Here is a 23715-nt window from a genome sequence, read left to right as displayed (position 1 = left end):
TGTTCAAGACCTGTTTACATCTCAGCTACATTTTATTATTTACTGTATTTGAAAAAAAATGGTCTTGCTTTAAGGCATGTTCAAAAAGCTATAAGATTTTATACCAGTTCTTAATGATCTTCTGTATTCTGCAAGCAAAATATTTTCAATTTACACATTCCTGCTCATGTATAGACATCCAGTCTCTCAAAACTGTTGTATCATTTCAAGCAATTAATGTAGAAGAGTCCTTTAATATTATAGCATCTACTCTTGAAGTCTACATCCAGTCTACATGCTATATACAGTCAGTGGCACCGGTAAAATGTAAGCAGTATTGTCAAATGCTCATTCATAGAGTTGTACCTTGAACCTACACTCCAGCTGATGTTCTTCCTCCCACAACGAGACTCTTTAATAGTCATAATTAAACCATAAGGATGAAGTGCATCTGAGATCTGGCTCAATAAGAACATATCTTTAGAGCAAAAAATTGCTATTGCTGAAGGCTCAACAACAACCCCTTGGGGGGGTATCGCTTCAGACCGATTCTAGTCTGATATCATGGACTGAAGTCCCATTTGCAGATGGAGTCTTGAGACACATCTTCAGTTTCAGGTGAAAAGAATCCAGTTTGTGAACTCTAATACTGCTATGTGGTATAAATTAAAGTACAGTAAGTGGGGAGGATCAGGAGATTCATTTTAGAAGTGCACTTATGATATGAACTACATTGCTGATCTACACCCAACAGTAGAAAAGATTCATTCCCTGGATCCGTGGTGACTTCTGCCAAGTTGTGTCAGAAATACCTCTGCTGTATGGAGTTAGATTTGGGTATTTAGGCAGCAGTTCTTGCTTGAGAGCGCATCTGTATCTTGGAAGAAGTCTTGCTCTCCTAATGTAAATAATACTTGCCAGACTTGCATCTTATTAGGATTATATCTCTTAGTAATCTCTCAGAATTCTAAAGAGTAAAACCCTATTCACAAATAATAATTTCTTCAGGTAGCAGGCTGATTTACAGCTGGTTGGTTCTCTGCCACCACTTTCACAAGGACATTGTGTCTGGAATTTTGCATAAGCAGAGGAACCGTAGTACTAGAAGCCAGTACTCTTTAAACATCCTCACAGTAGACATTTGGCTGTGTAAGTGGTGAAGCGTGCATGCATGCCTCATGTCACAGCTTGATGTGTATGATTAGGACAGGTGTGTACGACTTGTGTATGACACAGTCTGTAGCAGATTATATATAGAAACCTTTTTCTTACAGTAGTTACTGAGAAGAAAAATTCTGTTTGAGTTAATTACACTTCATTCTTTACTAACCTTAGGCCATCTTTACTGTATAAGTCACATACAGTCAGATTCTTTGGTCTTCATTTTTGCTTTCTTGCCTTTTTTCAGGTGCCTTGAAATCTGCGGGTTTTGGTACAAAGCTGACATCTTCCACTAATTTCCTGGTAGAAGAAATTAACAGTCAAGAGATAAGTAGATCCATCTTAAGCTGTTCAATTTTTTTAGCAGGACAATTTGCTTACTGCTTTGACAAATGCTACATCAGCCTTTTAAAGACTGCAGGCCCATTGAAGGAGTTGATAATTTTTTATTCGGTTGCAGTTGTTTTTGCTCTGTATTTTGGTATTATGTTTTTTGTAAAGTTGTTCTGCTCTGTATTTTGGTACTACGTTTTTCGTAAAGTTGTTCTGCTAACAATATATGGGTTGATACTTTATTTTCTCCCTCCTCTCGTTCTTATGACTGTGGTTATGTGTCTTCTAATTTTGCAATTTTTTTTATTAATACAAGCAATTTTATGTGCCTACAGTCCAGTATTTGACTGTACTGAACTGTATTTAACTCTTCTTGTTGTGCCAGAAGTATTACATCAAAAGTTAAACAATTACATTAGTGTATTGTATTACACATTAAACAAACACAAATTAGGGAATACCAGTTGTGTGAAGGGTGCTAAAAGGACTTCAAAATTTATTTGATGTAGTAATTGAGAAGAATTTAGTGGAGAAATACAAAAGACAGCACTTGAACAGTATTTTGATCCTTCCTTACACTGGAGAGAAAGGGAAAAGAGAGTCTGAAGCTACGAAGGCCAGAGACAAGGAGGCTGCCATAGTTGGGGCTATTGGTGGGTGAGAGCTTAGGCTATGAAAGGAAAGTGAAAAAGTTCTATCGTACAGGTGTCCTGCAAGAGGAAGCTGCACATCCTTGATAGAGGCTGCTTGTGTAGTTTGCCTTAGTGTCAGAGACAACACCTGAGTGACAGCAGGAGCCAGAAGAATAGCTTTGCTGAAAGAAGGAGGTAGAAGGGAAGGAAAACAGAGGTTTTGTTTTGCCCATGTCATACTAGTGGAAGCAGTGAAACATTTTAAAGAATGTTACAGAAGAGATATATATCTATCTCAGAAAATGAGAAAAATGAAATTATCTTCCTGTTTTAGAAGACACCTCCTCAAATCTGACCCAGTTAACAGTGTGGAGACCCTAACGTCTCATGACTAAGTAGATTTCACTGTTGTGACAGAGGGGTGCAGAGGAGCAGAATGCTTTGGATGCTCAGTGCTTGTATATGGCTGAAAGGGAAAAAGGGAAAGAGGAACGAAACTGGGGGTATCCTAGTGTGTAGGACTGGATCAATTCATTATAATTTCCAGAAGGAGTTAAATGTTTTCTGGGGTTAAAGTGAATCAGAATCTGCACACCATGTTCTGGAAATTCCCTAAATGATTTCAGTGGTCATTAAGAAAAGGGAAATGGTTCTTTTCTGGGTAGGAGATGGGACGAGACAAAGGAGTAGACACCAAAACAGAGCCATGGCAGAGTATTTATAACTCAGCTGACTGTCCCCAGATTACAGGATCCCTGCCAGCTGAGAAGGGGACAAACTTTCCCAATGGCTTTGTCTGTTGAGGAGGGTCGTGTTAGTTAACCATTGTGACCCATTGTTACTGATAACACGATGGGCTGAGGCAGTTACAGTTCCATTAGGAATACTACATTCAGTTATGTACAGAATGGGCAAACAGGTGCTCATAAAATGTGCTTTGCTGATAAATGGAGCTGCAATTCTTTTACAGTCACCTTGTTCCCACTCTTATGCCCCAGGGCTTGCTGAAGTTTTTTGTCTCTTCAGTCATAGACCTCGCTTACATATAAAGCCTTAACAGTGTGTTTAAAATTTCATTCAACTACTGAATTGTGTATTTTAAACAGTGACTAAATTTAACATAATTTACAGTTGCAGCATGCTATTACCAGTGCTGTTGCTTTTGTTTAATTCAGTAATACAGAAATTAGATTTAGTTTAACTAGTCCAAGTACTATGTTTAGATGTATATTTTCCAGTCAGGATTTAGTGACTTGTGAACTCATGGTTTGTAGGCCTCTGCAAGTCCATGGAGTATTTCTGAGGGATCTGAGAAAAATAACAAACAGTAACCCTGTTCTCAAAGGGCTTAAACTGACCATGTAAATTGCATGTATGTTTGTACCTACATGGAAACATTTTAGAGCTATGCAAGTAAAAAGGTTTTTTTTAACTCTGACCTAGAGGAGGAACCTACGATTTTATTTTCCTTGTACAGCTTTTCTTCTGAGTACTGTTTGCCTCAAGCCAAGATCTTGCCTTCATCCCCCAGTCCCTAACTGGCTGTGGCATTTCTGCTGTGGTGAGAAGAAATATTAAGTGTCTGTCACAAGTTAGTTTCTCCACCAAACCAACAGCAAAGTTTGCCTTTGGAGCAGCAGGCAGAGAACAAGGACTTCACGAGTGCTGGTGCTGTTTATCTCACTATCCCAACCCACAGTCCTGCTCCTGCTCCTCCCCGTTGTTGCTTCTGCCTGCTTTCTGAGTAATCCTTGATGCTATGGCTAGACAAAGCATTTTCACTCTTTTATTCCTGATCATTCATGTAATCGTAATTTTTCTGGACAGCACTTTACTCACCCATCCACCATGTCTCTGGTGTTAAAGATGTCTGAGATACTGTAGAAGATTCCTCTACAAATGAAGATCTTCTCAATATTGCTTTTTACTTCACAGCTACCCTGTTTCCCTGAAAATATGACAGGGTCTTATATTAATTTTTGCTCCAAAATATGCTTACTTTTTTACATGTATAGCTGCCTGGACACTATTTTTTTTTTTTTTTTAATGAACTGTGACTAGGGTTTATTTTTGGAGTAAGGTTTATATTTTGAGTATCCTCAAAAATCCTGAAAAATCATGCTAGGGCTTATTTTTGGGGTAATTCTTATTTTCAGGGAAAGAGGGTATTCTTCTGCTTGTGATACCACTTTGCATGCTCAGTGCAGATTACTGTCAGCCTAGAATAACCCAGCATTACTGCCTGCTTTGCCATGGTTTAACCTTCCAGAGGCCAAATGCATTGTGGAGAAATTCTCCACTCCTTATTTTTGAGAACACATTTCCACTTTTAGTTTATGCTACATAACTGCATATGTTTAGTGCAAAATTCTGCTTTGTACAGTATATTTTTGAATATGCAGAGCTCTTTGAGTGTTTTGGTATGAAAATTATGGTGGTGGGTACAGAATTGAAAGCAAATCCGGTCTGCAATTAAACACAAACCCACAGCAGTAGCTGCTGGACTGAGCTCACCATGTAGTTTCCAAACAAGCTGACAGCAGTAGGAATCGTGGTTTATAAAAAGCTGCCAGCAGTGCTGAGCTGGTGAAGAGAAAGAGGAAGCTACAACGGGAAAGAGAAAAAAAGCACAACCAAAGGCAACTTCACTTCTCCGCCTTTGCTGTTTTTAAATAGATCTGGCTCTAAGATGCTGTTGAGGGTGCTGTGAAGAACAGCAATAACCTCACAAACTGAGAGCCCCACAATATTTATCCCTTTCTGAATGCCACCTTCAAATCACCTCCTGATTCTAAGGGTCTTCTTTATGTTTTTGTGCATACATGTGAGAATCTTTGTATGTATGCAAGTATGAGTATGTTACCAAAACTATTGCTCAATAGCATTCCAGTAGTTTACAAGAAGTTTTGCCATTTCACTCCTCCTTTGAATGGTATGCTAACCTGTTCTCTTGAGATTATTTCTTGATCTTCCCATCCACTTCAGGTGGTGGATTTCTCTTGATTATTTGTCTTGTCGTACACAAAGTGAAGGATTGCTTCTCATCCTCAAACCGCCTGTAGCAGGAAATCATCTAAGGCACTACTGACTGTGTCATCTTGTACTGGGTGTTAGGGCTACGGGAAGGTGTTCTTGAAGAGCCCACCTGGGGACTGGGGCATAGACCAACTCACTTTGGGAAGGAAGTTTGCCTGATCAGAGGTTCTCTAGCCAGGAGGCAATCCTCCTGTGGGGTTATATCTTGGATCTTATTACAAGTGATGGAAGATGTGATGCATCAAAGAGAGAGTGTAACTGGAATGCTAAACCCAGAAAGCAGAGGAATAATGTGAGAAAGGATGATAATAAAAATTAGTTGGATTAGAGACTCCTTTATTTTATGTCATTCTGGGATCACAGCTTTGATTCTGTGTATTTTAGTTGAGATGGGATTAACTTTTTTGGAGCTAGTCGGAAGACTTCAGACAGAAGAAAACAAAGACTTTAGGAACTCTGCAGATTAACTGCATTTTGTGTTACACTGTATAGTTAGATCTCTGAAAGAAAAACCTGGCAGAATCCTTCTGCATGTTCATTGCTCTGAATCTGACCATGAAGAATCAAAATGAAAACCACAGAAGGATGCCATAATCAGTTTCAGTAGCTGTGTCAGTCCTAGGAAGAGGGCTGATACTGGCATGCCCTAGAAGAAATGGGCATGATCCTTGAAGATAAACTAAGGGCATGTTTCATCTGCAATCAATCTATATTGTTGCCGTATGGGTCACACCACCAGGCAACTCTCCTCCGTATGTGGGAGGCAAAAAGCAGTAACAATCCATGAATCCCATGACTTCCCAGCAGCTAGAATGCTGAGCGTAGTTGCAAAGGTTGTTTAAGCACCCAAACTTTATAATAATGATTTATTTCCCTTTATCATTGACGTTTGCTTGTAATGCCTGAGATATCAGTACATACTAAGGTGTTTCCAGGTCTGGTGCCAGAGCCCTTTATATTAGGAAACAGCTGTGAGCTGGTAGTGGGATTTGCAGTGCTCTTCCCCCACCCCACCCCCCCTTGCTGAAACAGTAACATCAAACCTTCAAGAGAGACAATGCTAAAATTCTTTCCATTCACAAGTTACCTCTTGCTGATGAAAGGATGGCCTAATGGATATGTATTCTTCCTCAGAATCTCTTTCAGAGAATGTTCCCCATTTCTTTCCGTTCCCATTTGGTATGAGGTCAGAAGAGACCAGACTTTTCTTCATGGCCAGTTATGTGTAGGGTTGGAGAGAAACACTGAGTAGCTCCCTTTCCATACAACAAATGCATTTAGTTCTTTTGCAATGTCCACAGACCTGGGATCACTCCCAGCTGCATTTCTGCTATCACAGAAGGAAAGTTTCCTAAATCTTTTTCTGTTTATTCTTCTAATCCAGTCAGTTATTAGAAAGATCAAAACTGCATGCAGCTATAGTAGTTACTTATAGAACCATGATTCCTGAAACAAGAATAGTGAACAGATCCTCATCATCTTCATGGTCAGTCATCACCAAATGGTCTAGATATGCTTACAAAGAAACAAGGACAAATTTTTCACCTTGGCTCTGAAGGATTACATCTGGCTTGCTGTTGGGAACATCACTGATGAAAGACACTTAACTGGAATATAAAAAATAACACAAATGAGGAAGTCATCATCATGCTGTTTCAACAAAATTAAATGTAAACCATTTTCGGGGTTGTGTTTGTTTTTGTTTTCACAAGTAAAGTCTTAACGCATCCTAGCTTGCTTTTCAAAATCTTTATTTTCTACATTCCTGAAACAATCAAGATTTAATTTTTGAAACTGGCTACGTTAGCCTGTAGTCCTCAGAAGTTTAAAAGGCATTCTATTCTGAAGTATGATTCATGCTCATTTTCCTATAGAAAACCACCTTCATTTTAGAAACCCAAAGATGTGTTTAGTCAAATTTTGTTACATCTGTGATAGTCTGTTTGTTTGTCACCTTTTCATCAAAAAATATTTATTGTTACTATCACTTCAGAAGAGGCGAGCTGTCCAAAAATAAGCTCTCTTGACAGATCCTCCTCATAGGGTGATCTTGTGACAATAAAGCTTTGTACAAGAGTAACTAAAATAGCTGCTAGTTTAAATGTCAGAGAGTTTACAATCTCTAAGGGATTTTTCCCTAAGCTTATTCCTATGTATTATGATGCTCAACACACACCTCAGGCGTTGAGGACTTTCTCTTTTCAGAATAACACTAAATAGTTATAGGGCCACAACAGGACAATCCACACCCCAGAGTTCAGCAGCGTCTTCAAGATTCTCCAGACAGACTGGTGTACCTTCATAGTAAGGCACTAAGAAGAAACCCGCTCAGCTGTGAGTCTGGCCATGCCACTGTATGTCAGATACCTCCCCCAGGCATCTGTTTGAAGATCTCTGCACAATAATGTATTTTTCAGGATAGACATACTTTGTGACAGTTTATAGCACACACAAAAAAATCTCCCCCAGAGAATCTGTCTCAGTCCTAGGACAATTTTCTCACAGATCCTGTCAGCCTGCAGACCTTCCTCTTATTATAGCATTTTCGCACACTCCACTAAGGCTAAAACTGTTTTCTCAGCCTGTCTTAGATGTATTGCATTTGCATTACATTACTCTGTGACCTGACTGACAGATTAGTTGTTAGGCTGGGGGAGACCTCTTCTAGAGTCTGTAGTGAGGACTACAGTGGTCATCTTCCTAGCAGTCAGAAATTGCTAATATGTCATTAGGGAACCCACTTGGAATATATATGAACAAAACATCTGAAGTGGTTTTAAAGTGATTGTATAATTCTGCTGTTTCTGGTTCTTCTGTTTTTTGTATGGATGAATCCCCACATTCTTCATTTGCATCTGTTGTCTGCCTTTCACCAATGAGATACTTGATTTGTGGTGGAACATATGGCTGTTGGGACAAGGTACTACTTTATTTTTCTTGCAGCTGTGTAAGGATAAAGGGCACACATCCTGTTCAGTACCAATTATTAGACAAAAAAAATTGAAGGCCTCTCCTACATACACGTGCACCACAACTATGATCAACGTTCACCAGCCTTGCACAGGAGAGGAATTTTCTTTCTTTCTTACAATAGAGTGTCTCCTTCTCTGGATACTGACTTATCTCTAGATTTTGTGTATATATTTCAGGGGAGCATGTTTATTGTATTTGACTGGACTGGAAATGCAAGGAATTTCCACAGAGTATTTCTTTAGTAATTTTTCCCCTGGGTCCAGTTTCTTCAAATTAGATAAAAACTGTTCATAAAACAGGAAAAAAAAAAACACCTTAGTACAGTTTGCTGCTGACCTTTGCTACTCCTTTCATATTCTGCAGTGGCTTTGGTTGTATCTGCCTCCAGCATATGCTTATGCTCATATAGAGAAGCTTATATACAGAAAGGAGTCAAAAGAGATTTAACCCAGGCTAGGAAGGTGTTTGTTTGGGGTTTTTTTTTGCTAGTTTCTTCTTACAGTGTTGAGAGCATATCACTTGTTCTCCCAGTTGGATTAGGGAAGGAACCTGAAGAGCAAGAGTGAAAACAAGAGGAAGAAAAGAACTTTTCTTTTTAAATGTAGCAGTACCTTTTTACAGGCCTCTTACATAAGAACAGAAGCTCTTGTTCTTCTGTATTCTGTACTACTTTATCCAAATTAAAAAAACTTACAGGTTTGATATACACACATGGTCTTTGCTCTCGAGCAGAGCAAACAGGTTACCTGGAAAATAAGAAGTGGGCCCCGAATTCCTAACTACTTCTTTTTGAATTGTCATCCAGCCCAGCCCTGCAAATTCTCACAAATATGCTATTTTATTCAGTGATATGAATTTGTTAAATTCTGGGAAATTCTGTTGCCGCAACTTTTCCTCTTTAACAGACTTAAGATTTATCTGACTGATAGCTACAAGCTCAAGCTTGTGCTCACGCCTGTACTACCTGACAATCTCAAGTGAAAACACCAATGTTATGGGCAAGGACAAGACTAAAGACTGGCAGTGTCTGGAGTGGACTATGCTGATGACTATCTCGATGGGAAAGAACAAGGTTCCAGATTGCCCAACATTGCATATGCATGATTTCCCCAGAACTCCCACATCCCACACTTTGCTCGTGCTGTCCACATTGGTCTTGGTCAGTTTGTCTTTATCAAGCCTTGAAGAAGAGAGGAGTAGCATTGGTTTTACTTATTCATGGGCTTCTGATGGAGCACAAACCATGGACACAGTGCATCATCTGTTACCATAATGCAATTTAGAGGCTCTTTCTGTAAAAGCCTGCTGTTATTTCAAGTATGTTCTTGCTGCTGATAATCAGTGGATAAACAACTTTCATAACAACACTGCAACCCCCCACCCCACCCAGCAACCTGACAGTTGACTTGATGGTTAGCCACGGACTCGTAGCAGCCTTGGGTAGCCAGTTTCCAGATAGCAGCCTGCCTCTCTGGTCAGTATGGTATGTGGTTCCAAAGGACTGGGCAGCTTTATCACACAGGTCTGTGAAGGCCTGCTTCCTCATGCAGAAGTTTTGGAGCTGCTGTTGTACATCAGTAACTGCAAAACAATGTGATTTGATCCTCTGTCTTAGTTCAGTTACAGGAAACACTGTTGGACATTTTGCAAAAGTCAGTATCACTCATCACGTCATCCAAAATTATGGATACTGATAAATCCATAGGTGACATATCTCTAGATTTTATCTTTTTTTTTAACCACCATCCACATTCATTTTACTACCCTCCACATCTTTTAGCATTGTATTTCCTCTCAAGTTCTAAGACCTGTCTGCACCCCTCTACACTGCTTCTCCAGTTTCTGAACCTCAGTTGAGGTTATAAGGAAGAGCCATGCTAACTCCATATTGCTGCAAACTGAGCTACGTACCAGACGGACAAAGATGCATGTGACTGGGGACTGCAGTCATTCTGCTTTTAAAGCCAGGAAGGAAAAATAAATAAATTCTCTTATGGGGCACCACAGAATGATTCTCAGAAGAGCTTTGGTCTGTGGCATGGGAGGAAAACTGGGAGGTGCCCTTTCTTATTCTAGTGTTTTATATGCAAAACCCAGTGTAGATACAGCTAAGCAGGCTTGATGAGATTTTCAGAAAAGAATGCAAGTAAAGAAATGGGTGCTTGAAGGGAGAGCCATTGAGGCAGATCATGACAACATCTAATGGCATGTCTTCATTTCTCACATCCTCCAGCAGTGCCAATGTCTTCATCTTACGAACTGGGAACTCAGGAACCCTACACTTGAGCTCAGCTTCAGATTAAATCAGTGAGTGAAAAGAGGAGAAAGTGAAACAGATGCAGTGTGGAGAGAGGAACTCAAGCTCTTTCATATTCACTTCTCTGTGAAAACTCAGGGCAGGCCTATGACAAGAATTCAGAAAGCAAAGGGGCATTCATCTATATTGGATACTTATGTAAGACACAGTCTAAGATTATGGGGGACCAGGCAAGAGTAGGAGGATGTGAAGGTTCAGGAAGTGGAAAATGACGTGCACATATTTGGGAGTATTTTAGACAATGTAGCATGTGGTTCAAATAGATGGTTAAAAGCAGAGGTGTTAGCAGCCAGGTGGTGGAATATAAAAGCATTCTCTGGTATGTATGTTAAATGCATCCAGCACAAGCTAAACATTTGTCAGTCACTTGGGTTTGAACACACAGGCACTCTGTTACTCCTTGATCTTTTTGTCTCATGCCTCAGAGTGATTTGGTTTAAATAGTAGTCTCTGTTCCTCTCTGGGCTGGCTCCAAATGTCGGGGGTGACCACACACATAGCCCCAGCAGGGTCCCACCAATCCTTTACCACAGCTCCTTTCAGCCTCAGGAGAGATTTTCTAGGCTCTTATTTTCTCACTGTCTCCTTTTCATTTTGCTTAGGTTTTATTTCCAAAATATAGAGCTGGGCTGCTTTTGGACATGGGACTGAAGACAACAGCAATGAATTGAGGCTTTAATAGTGAAACAAGCTGTAGCAGGCTGGGAGGCTTGGATCTGAACTGAAACAGGTCAAAAAAAGTAACGTTAGTTTGCCAAAAACACTGGTGGTTAACTTAAAAAGTAGAGAAAAGCCTCACATTTAATTCAGTGAGCTGGTAAAATGCACACTGCCTTGTCTGTGCAAGATTTCTCAAGCATATTTATTAGCATATGTTAGCTAACAGGTGTTAGCCTCAAATTTCTAGACAATCTAGGGGCCAATGTGAGTCTGGAGGTCAAAGTACAGTATAAATTTAACTACTCGCCTTTTTTTTTTATTTTTTTTTTTTTTTCTTGCAACAGGTGCATCAAATACTCATTTAATTCTTGAGAATCTCCTGCTTAGGGAAGCATCCTCTGTAATCCTGCTTATATTGTAGTTATTTGTAAACAGGTCTGGAAAATGTCTCATATTGATACAGGAGTCTTAATGATAATAACTGGATAAAGCTGTAACAGGATAGACTAATTTTGCATCTTTTATCCTACATTAGATGAATTATTTTTTTTCTCAATTTATTTTCCCTTCCTTTCCTGTCTTTTACGAAAAGTTCCCTTCTTTACCAACAAATTGAATTTAGTGTATCCTAGAACCCTCCAATGGTTTGGATATTTATTGGTCAAAAGGCTGCGTAAAGATAGTTCTGTGTTTCAGTGACCTTCCTGTCCATCTACTGTTGCTGACTTGTGGTTTTCTGAAAAATCTCGTGAGACTTCATGTTTTTCATATTCAAAGAGAACATATTTCTTGCTTTTATTGCAGAGAATGGGCTGTGCCTCAAAGAATGGAAACTAAGTGAACAGAAAAAATCTTTTCCAAAAGTTGTATGATTTCTGAACCAACCTCATGATCTATTGTGGTCTGGCTCTTGATTTTTGACTGTTTGGTGTTCTGGGCATTCCCCACTTTCTTCTCAAGGCATAAGCAGGTAGCCCAACCCCACTGGAGTTAAAGCTCCAACTCTGGGAAGCTTCGGGATTTTTCTATAGGGATGGGATGGTGATTCATTCTGAGCTCTCACAAGACAATCATGCAGCTGCCCCTGTTTCAAAATCAGCAGCCCCGCCAGCTTGTCTCCATCGGCCTTGAGAAAACAGGAAGCACAACGGCCACCACAGGAAGCGGTGCGTTCTTACACCCACCCCAAAAACTGTGCCGCTGAACCTATTGCAAAATGTTAACAGAACGCTGCAGGGTACATGGAGGGAGAGACGAGAAATCTGCTGACCTTCGGGTGCATGTGCAATTCCTGGCTTCAGTTTCTCAGGCCTGTAGCTTAACTCGGTCACCAACAGGTCCTGTGTTTCTCAGTCATGGCAGTTACATCCCCTACAGTAGCACAGTCTCACTCAGAATGTGAAGACTTTTTCTTAATTATTTTGTTGCATCCCCAAAGTTTGGACAGAAATGCAGTGAGAAGCTCCTGGCCTGGAGGGCTGACGGACTGAAAGATAGAGAAGGTGGAGACGACTGTGTTTATTTCATCGTGATTAACTATGTACTCATTTCCTTGGCAACGCGGAAGAAATGTGTGTTTTCAGGGTGGAGATTTATATGTATATCTTGTGATTTCAATGTTTTTCATATTAAAGAAGAAAAATTCTTTCTCACTCTTATGGCTGGGGAGAAAGGACTGTACCATAACATTTCAGAGACTAGAGGCGCCTTCTGCATGTAAAAGTAGGAGCAAAATGAATGGCTCTAAGTAGGAAACACCACTCCTTGGGGGTGCCGTGGGGCACAGAATAAAGCTAGGAATGGCTGAAAGAGAAGAACATGATGTTCCACAACGAGCAAAAGAGACAAGAGAGATATAATAGGCAAAATATTTGAGAAGGCTTTTTGTTGTGCTTGTGTACTAAAAACGATCTTGAAAAATTCTTCTGCAAAGTCAAAGGGGAAAAAATACAAGATTATATGGTGGATGATGGGCAAGGAAAATTTTAGTAGTGGCTTTTAAATTTAAAAAGCAGTATTTGTGAATTAGATAAGCTGCTGCAAGAGAAGTGCAATAATAAGGCAGGAGAGGATGAGAAATGGAAGACGAAGTTAGCAATTGAGACTAGATCTAGGCATTCTTTTTCTGCTAGATGTTTCATTTGAGATGCTGGTCCTGGAAACCAACCTATTGTAAATTTCTATTCATTCTCTGAATTGTTTTGGTCAGCAACTGAAGCTTCTGAATGCTGGAATTCTTTTCTTGTTTCAAAATTTAACAAATTTTGAAATGAAAAAGTATGTAATTTTAGTTTTTTAAAAAAGTTTACTTCAACTCATAGTTAAATCTTCGGAGATTTCTATTTTTGTAAGAAAATTATAAAAATTATTTAGGGTAAATATATTCCCTAACCACCTTTTTTTCTTTTTCTTTTTTTTTTTTTTCCTTTTATCCTTCCCTCCTTTTATTTAAAATTCAGCCAGTAAAAGCCAATTATTCCCACAACTCCAACCAAACTGAGAAAATGGTCAATCTCCTGAAATCTGGTCTTCAGCATTACTGGAAAATGGAGAATATAAAGAGCAGTCCTGCGAGCGTGCTCAAAGTCCTACACAGAATGTAAATGTTGATTTGAAGACAATGTCATCAGAACATTAGACAAATATTCCTAGGAAGCTGGCTTGGTTTTACTGAAGCAGCAAGTTGTGTGCAGAATCTTCAAGTGATCTTGCCTGGATGTAGATTACAGACAAATAGCTTATTGAGCAGAGTGGATAAACGTGTTATCTCTTTGTCTCTCAGCACTAGTTCCTAAGTGTCATCTTTCTTTGTCACAGTTCAATTAATTTTACTCTATGGTGAATGGAAATGCAGTTCTACCAAAAAGAAATGGAGTATTTTATCTGCTTCTATTACTATGGTGCGTTTTCTATCCAGATTTCTGTTCTCCAGATTGTTTTAGAATGGAGCTTATAACACTTTCAGCACAACTTACTCTTGGAAATACTTAATCTGGGATGAAAACTTCATAATACTTCCTTTTGAAGTAACTTGTTCTATACAGATTGTTTCTGTTTTGCAGAGTCATTCAGCAGGCAACTTCGGTTTATCTTGTAACTCCCCTCATTACGTTAACTCTCTTAACAGCACGCGCTTTGGAATTTTTCTAAAGCTCATAACTGTGGGGTTTTTTTCCTGCCATGAAATATGTTTTCATTTCAAGTGTGCACAGGGATTAGCAACATGACTAGTTCTAACATTAATACATGCATATTCTCTGCATTTTGATCTAACATCTCCCTCTTCTTGCTGGTTATTCTGTTGGTTATTTTCAAAGTTCTAAAAATATTTATAAAATGCTGAAGTTTACTGGACAGAATACTGCTGTGCTGTCCATGTCTTTTCTCCTGAAAGCTATGATGCAGTCGTCCTTTTCTTTTCATGGCAGATGCGGCAAAACGTGGCTGATCCTCTTTGTTTCTAGCAAAATGTCCCAGTTCACACACTTGTCACAGATTTTCCACAGAGGGCTTAATGATTTTTTTTTTTTGTGGACCATATCCATAAACTCCAAGATAGGTTTTACCATCTGCATCCACACACAAAAAAAGTCTCTAGCTCACTTAAATTTGAGGTGTGTATTGAATTCTGTCCCTTCGGGAATATTGTGCATGTACTTAAGACTGGACTTCTATGACTCCACCTCCTGGCCATGTAAATGTGAAAAATAGCCTGTCCTGAGCAAGGAAGAGATCCTTATCATGCTTATTACTGTGAAAATCCGTCCTGGAAACCAAACATTCAGAAACAAATTAGTCCACCAATTCTTACTCATTTACTTTATTCAACTTTGACCATAACTCACAGCTTGTTTCCAGATGTTTTCCAGAGGTCTGGTGATTTGTTTCAACCTGTTTCTAGCTTAACATTTATTGACTGTTTTTTTTTTCTTATGACCTATCCAAAGAGAGAATTATTAACTTCTGCTGATAAAAATTTAAGTTCTGAGATGAAAAATCACACTTTATCATTAATTTTCATTGTACTAAAACACAGAGCCAAAGAAGATGATCAGAGAAGCTGGGGGTTTTCAGTCCTTTTAGGCTTTGTGTACTTATTAGACTAGATCATACTCTCTGAAACATGTACTTTATTAGTGGTCTAATATGCAGTATGAAAATAATGTGTGAAGCAAGAAATAGAAGAAAAGGGATGCATTTTATGCAAATGAACTCAGGAAGTGTTCGGGACTGGTGACTTTTAAGTGCTTAGGAAGCTGAGAGACTCTTGTAGTCAGAAAGACTTTTTCTGTGCCTCTCGGTGAACAAAGCATTGCTTGGTTGGATTTGACATAGCCCTTTGCAAGTCAAGTGGGTACAAAATTGCCCTTAAAAAATGACCCTGTGTTAACAAAGGTATAACTTGCTTTAATCTGTATCCTGTGGGTTCAGATTTGAAAATGGAAAGGGCTCTTTAAAAAGTGGACAAGACTGGGGTTTTTTTAAGAACAAAATCTGTCCTGCAGGAGGCTAAGTTAGTAACATTTTATCACATTTCAACCAATTATTTCTCACTGTTTTTTCAGAGAGAACTTTCTCAAAATGCTAAGCTGGTGGCATCCCTCCTGCCTATGGCTCTGCCTGTGCAGTCTCTGGGCTGGCTCCTCTAGTTTTCCTTTCAGCTGTTGTTACCAAGACTGTAGAAAGCCTCAGGTAAGCACCATAAATGCGGAGCTTTATAGACCTTCACTGAGAGCAAGAGGAAGTATCATTTCTCCAGTAGCCTGTCTATAACATACATTTCTTACTTCAAAATAATGTTTTGATTTTTTTTTTTTTAAATTTGAAAATTATTCTGCACACTTCACTCTGTCCCTTTGTTTGCTCTCTTAAATTCACTGGCAAGGTGATCACTCTGGTTGTTCTGTACCTATACTATATTTTCAGCAGTCAGCAGCTTCTTTTAGCCCCTCATAACCTGATTTTGCTAAGCTAGAGCTCTTTAGAAGTCATTTTGTGAAATATAGTTCAGGATTATTTGGTTATTTTGTTGTTTGGTTGTTTGTACTACTTGACAAAACTCACAGACCAAAAAGGAATTGGAGCAATGGAGAAAGTGAAAAATTAAAGGAAGGCTGAAAGCTCAAAACATAGTTTCTTCACGTTCAGACTAACATATATTTTAGTCCATCAATTTCTCAATTCAACCTTAGGTCAAAACATATTTTTATTACATTAATTGAAGCATCATTATTTTTTATTTCAAACTCTGACTCTGTTTACAGTTTCTACAGTATGAAAGGGAAAGTTTCTTCTTCTCCTATACACTTAAGACTTTATTTTTTCATAGGTCCTGACCTCTCTTGGTTTCAACTGCAGTTGTTGGAACGTTTAAACTACTAGATATTTTACCAGTAAATAATCTAACCTTCTTCAGAACTGCATATCATCTATAAAGTACTTTATAGGATCCGTAGTACTTTTGAAGCTAAACTAGTGCAGAAAAATACTTTGTTTTTTCCTGATGTAATCAGAGCTTAAGGGAAAAAGCATCATTAGCTTTATTGCTTAAAGCAAATGTCTTAGTTTTGCTTTAATAAAATCAGTATCTAAAATTGCAGATTGTGTATATTGAAAGATAGGGGGTTTCTCCATGCCAATTCCATTCTGGTTCCACCAAATTTTCTTAGAGGGAGTAACTTCCTTATGTCAGGATTATGTGACAGAACTAGAGCTAGGTTAAGGATAGAGCGGATCAGGATGGAGCTGACCTCAGAGAAAGAACAGATTTTTGTTTCTCTTTGTGAAAATGTTAGCAGCTTTAGCCTTATTTAACATTATGCTTGTCCCAAGTTTCAATTAGGCAGATGCTCACAGTACTTCTTCCCTTTGAACAGACAGCTGGAGTCTGAATCAGATGACAGAATGGTTGGACAAGGTTGTCTAAGGACAATGTTTGTTCTGCTCTGGACATTGCAAAGGGAGAGACTGCAGCTGCCATAGACCTGCCGGGTAAATCCACACCTGCCTCTTCTGAAGACCTCAGGAATATAAGAACTTCCCTTACTGTAAAAAACTTCAGACGATCAGGCAGAAGATTTTCCACAAGATGGGTTAAGGACCATTTTGAGGAGATCAGCTCAGCTCTTCTCTGGTTTTTCAGTGCTTCTTAGCTTACTTTTAATTATTGTTTTCCAGTAAATAGTTAAAGATTGATTCTGTTGCAGCATCTTCCAGAACCATTAGTTTCAGTCGCTAGCCTTCAAAACCATCAGTCTCAGTCTCTATGATTATGTGCAATGAAGCTGGGCTTCACTTAGGATTTGCACTTCCTAGGAAGAAAAGAAATTAAGGCTTGCATGAAGGCAGAGGGCAGTAGGGGAACAAACAACAACAACAACAACAAAAGATAAAGCAACCAGAACATTTTTATTCTGCATTTTTTCCAGTTCGTGATAAGCTTGACTGTATCTCTCCCCCACCCATGCAAACATTGAGCTTTGTTTCTATAGGTCACAAATGGCACGATTTTGCATTTCTGCCTGCTGGTTTAGGTGAAGTAAAGCAGTGGGGCTTTGCAGAGTGGGACAGCTGGGTGAAATCCTTCTTACTCTCTGGATTCTTTCTCTTTCAAAGTGAGTTCCTCTAGTCCTTGTGGGAAGGAAGTAGAAGATGGTGGCTTTGCACAAGCATTCTCAGTGACTGTTCTTTTCTTTGTCAATCTTGGAATTTCCCCAAAGGCTTTTGCTTCTTGCAGCTCCTCTGATATATTTTTTTCTTCAGTTTCTTTCCTACATCTCTGACCACCAACAGAACATGGTTACTCTCTTTCAGCAATATAATGAAAACTAACCTTTGACCAATCCAGACCTTTTGGAACACCAGGGCTGTAATAAACTACAAAAAGATGTGGAGGTATGGCTGCTGCTTGCCTCTGGTAGATGGATTTTATCAGGAAAGGTAGTGCTGATTTGTATCACTCAGCCACACCAAGGTTATACAAAGAGCAGCAAAGCCCCAGGAGCATAACAGTCGGTCTGCTCTTAACCTCAACCTTTATCTCTCACAGCCAGCTTCCTTCCCACACCACAAGTACCACGTGTTATTTTATACTGAAGCAACACTCAGCAACTGGGGTCTGTCTGCTCAAAGAATGGAAAGGGAAAAGGAGGATGACATGAACACAAGATGGGTGAGCAGCATGAGAACTAACAATTATGGAGCAACGCTATTACAAACCAGCATCAATCTACTACCTGCCAGAGTGTGTGCACTTTGGAGTGCTCAGGATGGGCTTTTCATCAGTTATTTCTTTTCATCTCAAGCTGTTATCCTTACCTTTAGGTGATGAGAAGTGAATTTGACTAATCACTGCTGAATGAAAGCAGAGAAAACTGAAGGAATCAGAGGGTGATAGCACCCGCTTCAGCCTGCTGGAAGGCACCCATGACTAAAGCCAGTGCCTGCCCCAACCCTGCCGTGTCCTGCGGGGATATATTCATTGTATCTGGAGGCTGGTGGCCTCTCCTATTAGGTTCCTTCACTGAAAGGTCACATCACTCCACATCTGATTTGAAATTTGTCGAACCCCACGACTAAGTAGGGAAACCCATTTATGCATTTCCTGTACATCTCCTCTACAGGGAGAAAAGTGGTGCTTACTGGAGTTCACAAGGAGTGAGGTCTTCTAAAGCCTTTGGCAGGGGATAAATCCATGAGCATATGTGCCTGGAGAACAAAAAGAAAACAAAGGAAAATTTAAAGCCCGAGGGTAAAATTCTGTCTGAGTAGGAATGTATTGGTATTTACTATTTAGTTACTAACAAATGGGACAGATATTTGGTTGTTGAAGGCTTCGTCATCAATATGTTGCAGAAATCAGAATAGTATTTCTTACTCTTCATCTCCCTGATCTACAACATAAAATAATAAGCCGTTTATAAACATGAGATGGGGTAGGCAAAAAAACCCAACAAACCAGAGACAGCTGCACAGACCAGCAGCTGTGACACACACAGGAAATTTGGATGGAAAGAACCATCAGTGCATTGAGACCATCTCCTCGCTTGTTAGCAGGGCCAGCCCCCTTTTAGCAGACTTTGAAAAAGCAGCTCCTTCATGACAGATGTGGGTAACTTCAAGATTTTGTGCTTCTTAAATAACCTCTCAGGGAAAAAGCCTTTTCAGATATCAGTCTCTGCCTCACCTTTTCTAACTTGAACATGTGTCCATCCTGCAACAGAGAGAGGCCTATCTGCTGTATTTGAAAGACCTGTCAAACTAGCATTTTGCTCTGTGCTATCCAAATAATGACTGTTCCTTTGTTGTTCTACAGCAGGTTCGATTATGTCACAAAGCCCCTCCTAGGACAGGCATATGATGAGTAGGAACAGCTATTTTGCCATCAGTTTGTTCAGTGATGAATGTGACTTAAATGTTAGAGAGAATAAATAGCAGGCAAGCCTGTACATGCCTCTTGGCCCAAACTGCTCATCTCCCTTCAAGCCTCAAATATTATAGTTTTGCTTTGCAGACCATCTGCTTATCCTCTCAGTCCCTTAGGAATGGAGAATATTAAACAGTTGATAAACACAAGTTCAAATTTTAGAGATTTTGCAAAAAGTCTCTGCTTGGGTCACGCTGATTTCCTGCTGATAATCTGACCAATTCCAAATTAATTCTGAGGAAAGAACCCAAAGTAAACGTTCCATGTGCAACTGGATACATTTCATGGCTATTCAATGTCCAATAATATTCTATACAAAAATAAAACCTTTATTTTATCCTATTATAACCTACTAAAGATACACAATGGAAGTTTTTTGAAGAGCCACAGCTGGAAAACTACTAATTGCATTGGCAAAATAAGAGCTCTGAAGTCTTGTCTGGCTCTTAAGCCCAACCTATCATCTTCTCCATCTTGCCAAACATAGAAAAGCATGTGTTTTCTGTCAAAGTCCCACAGCAAACCATGTGGAAAACAAAGTGCTATAAATAACTCCTCCCCAACATAAAAGGTGACTAATCTGCTGCTTCTAATAATATTGCCCTTCAAACCCCCCAAATTTTCCTTTGTCTTTACCTGTCTATTAAAGCCACATTGCTGTGCTCTTTTCCTGACTACCTATTTCTTGAGATCTCATCCTTTATTGATCTCTTTCAGTCCTCAAACACTTCCAAAAAATGTTGGTTTAATTACCTATAATCTCCAAATTATTTTTGTGGAAAGGTAAATTTCATAAAAGAAAAACGGAATTGCAAATGCTAACATAGGAGAGTATGATCCACTCTTTGGGGTCTGACTTGTAGTCTAGAATACTGAGTTAATTTTCTGACTCATTAGCCATCCACTTGCACTCTCTATGCCTTTATTTTCCCTGTTGGCCATGGGGAGTACATATTCAGTGCCTTGTTCAAAGTAAAATACTGTGTCTAAAGAAGAGTAACTGTTTTAAGATCTGTTGATTAAACAAAAAAAAAAAACAAAAAAAAACAAACACAAAAAAACCAGTATAAGCACTAAATACTACTACCAAAAAGAGAAGTCAGCTGAAATTGTGCTGCAGAGCTTAAAATCCTTACAGGTCTGGCAAAACAAAAGTACAGAGAAGGATTTCCTCCCACTGGCAGTGCTGTCACTCACCTGGTATCAGCTACTAGGCACACTCACCCATTCGGTCTTGAATCTGCCCTACATTTAATGGAAATATGATGCCAAAAGTGATGTTGTCTTTACTAAGCATGTACTAATGATTTCAAAAGGAGGATAGTTCTACCTTCTAGCACAGTTCCATAAACCTTCATATAATAGTGGTAAAATAGGATATTTTCTCAATAGAATTGGGATGGGTATGTTTGAAACTATGAGATACATAAAGCACATGATAGGGAAGTTTATGCAGAGTTTTAAGGTCTGTTTTTACCCACTGACTATGCAAGTATTTTTAATGTTGTGCTGTGTTTTAGTGTGCTATGTGCCAAACAATGATAGTTGAACTGAGCAAGGGAGATGACTTCATTTGTTGTTAAAAAAGAATTTTTTCACATGACCTAAGTCACACGGCTAATCTAAGTCACTAGCTGTATTTTCAGAATTTATCTTCTTTTCTCTACAACAATTTCTTCTATCGGTTCTGACATTAACTTGCTGCATTTGATTTCAAGTTTGGTTACAAGATTTTTCTTGCATGTGTATCATTTCATCCAAACGTTGCTCTCACCTGCTGCTAAAAGAATAATAACAACAATAACAATTTTGTAATCTGTTGAAAATCAATGATTCGTGCCGGCTAAAGTATTTCACAATTTCAGAGTAGTTTGTTATTTTTAACTTAGTATGTATTTTGCTAATGTTAGGGTGAGTCAGTGGGCAAGACTGTCAATAAATGAAGAACTGAAATCTTTATTGCTTTTCCATATTTTCTTTTTAAGTACAGCTTTGTTTGTTAGCTGGTTGTAAAACAAGAATTTGGAAGAGAACAGCAGAGGCACAGCACTCCAGTGAAAGAAATTTCAACTTTGTTTTAATTTGTGAATGAAAATAGTTCCTTTCATTTGTGAATTTTCCTAGATTTTTCTAACTGTTGTGACAGTTTTAAATACAAATTCCGCAAGAGATCTATAGGTATTTTTTCCCAGTACATTTGTTCAGACAGTCAAAGACTGTAAGTTTCCTCTGCACACTTCAGCAAATCTATATGGATTCTATGTATTAAAGTAGGAAAGTTAAATCTCACTGGGCTATGAAAATATGGCTTCAAAAGCATTTATCTGCACATGAAAAATTCTAAATGCTTATGACATTATACGTAGAAAATTATGATCATTATGAAGTTTCCTGTGTGACTTGATAGTAATGTCCTCCTTTCCTTGTGTTTTGCCAGCCTCTCAGACTTCTCTTTGGACATAACTTACCCTCATTCCCTGTATATTTTTAATATTTCATTTTTCTTTAACTTCTTGGTTTTGGGCATCGATGTCTCCCTGACTATAACTATTGCTCCCTCTGCCCCTTTCTTCTCTTTTCTGTGTCCTTCTTGTGTCTTTTTATGTTGTCTAATGCTTTCCAAGTCACTCTGTTCCATGCATCCTCTTCCAGGTATTGCACCATTTTCTTTCCTCAACACTCTGGTTTATTTAGAAATCCACTTACAGTGCATAGCTCAGGTCCATCTACAGGCTTAGGAATAAAGCCTGTTGTAACTAAGCACCCTAACAAAATATTTTTGCAGTGCACATAAGCCCTCTGTGTGGGAGGCCAACTTTTCAAATGTGCAGTGCATCATTTGAAAAATTCCCTTGGGGCTCTAACCTTGTAGGCAAATCTCTTAGAAACTGGTTCCAAATGGCTTTTCATGGTGAGCTGTCCAGACAGTGTCTGCTCAGCAAGGCTGCCTTTTAGCGGGCCAGAATCAAATCTTGGTTGTGTCTGTACATGTATTTTATCCCAGCCCGAAGGAAGAGAACTCGGCCCGCTTCAGCCGAAGTGCCAGTGCAGGAGGAGCCAGGACAAAAATCAGTGACTCCATTTTGACACAGGCAGGAAACAATGGAGGAGGGCCTTGTTTCTACGGCATAAATAATATTTTTGTGACTCCTGTATCATGATTCAGCAGCTCTGATGTAAATTTACAGTAACAAAGGAGACAGGAGATGGTGTGTGTGGGAAGGGGTGTTGACAAAAGCATCTTGTACAACTTCCTCTGGGCTCCCCAGCTGTGTTATCAGGGGTGGGCAGCTGTGTAGGACAAGCCCAGCATTAGGGGAGCAAAGCCCCAGACTGCTGAGAAGACATCTGTGGCAATAGCAAGAAATGAGGGTGGTAGATAAGCTTTCAAACTCAGAATCTGTGATCTTTGTGGTGCCACTGGCTCTGCCAACCAGCAGATGCATTTGCTTAATCTAAGTAAATGCCCATGCTGGAAAAAATGTGCTGTGCACTGTTCAGAGCAAACCCCATATCTGATGTGCAAAATCAGTGAAGCTTAAAAATACAGGATGAAACTAAAAATGTCCTGGTTGTTTAAAACATTTTTAGATCCTTGCAATATTAATTCAGGACTGTTGTGTGCATGTGTGTGTGTGTGTGAAATTTTTCAAGCTACCTGGCCATGACGATAAAAAACTTCTGAAAGAAAGAGAAACTGAGATTCCACAGGACCTCTCAGTATGCCAAGAGGTTTGGCTTATGAGAACACAAAACAAAAGATAAAATACGAAACATAGTGTGAAGTTGTGGGGGAAAAAAGATTTGGTAGTACTGTGTCTCACAACTTTTCTCAACTATCTTTTCTCTACCACTATTATATCTGATACCATCCATATCCAACTACATTAAGATCAGTTTTCTAGACCCCATCTTTGCGATGCCATGCCTGCATCCCAATTTTCTCCTGCTAAGACTTACTTTGAGTTGGTCTCTACACAAACTTTCTTGCCCCAGGCTGCTTTGTTACTCCTTCTAATAATTCTTCTGGATGTCTCTGTTAAATTTACTTTTGTTTGCAACTTTTCATCACTGCTCATAGTACCAGGAAACCATTGCTTCGTACTGGATAGCTCATCTTGGACATTGTGTGTGAATTGTTCTGTTTAACCAACACTTCAAGTTTCTCAGATGACTGGTAACAGTGAATGTTAGTTGAG

The sequence above is a fragment of the Patagioenas fasciata genome, chromosome 5, assembly GCF_037038585.1.
Source record: "Patagioenas fasciata isolate bPatFas1 chromosome 5, bPatFas1.hap1, whole genome shotgun sequence".
Classification (NCBI taxonomy): Eukaryota; Metazoa; Chordata; class Aves; order Columbiformes; family Columbidae; genus Patagioenas; species Patagioenas fasciata.
The sequence above is the reverse complement of the archived record's forward strand: the minus strand, read 5'-3'. Positions refer to the sequence as shown.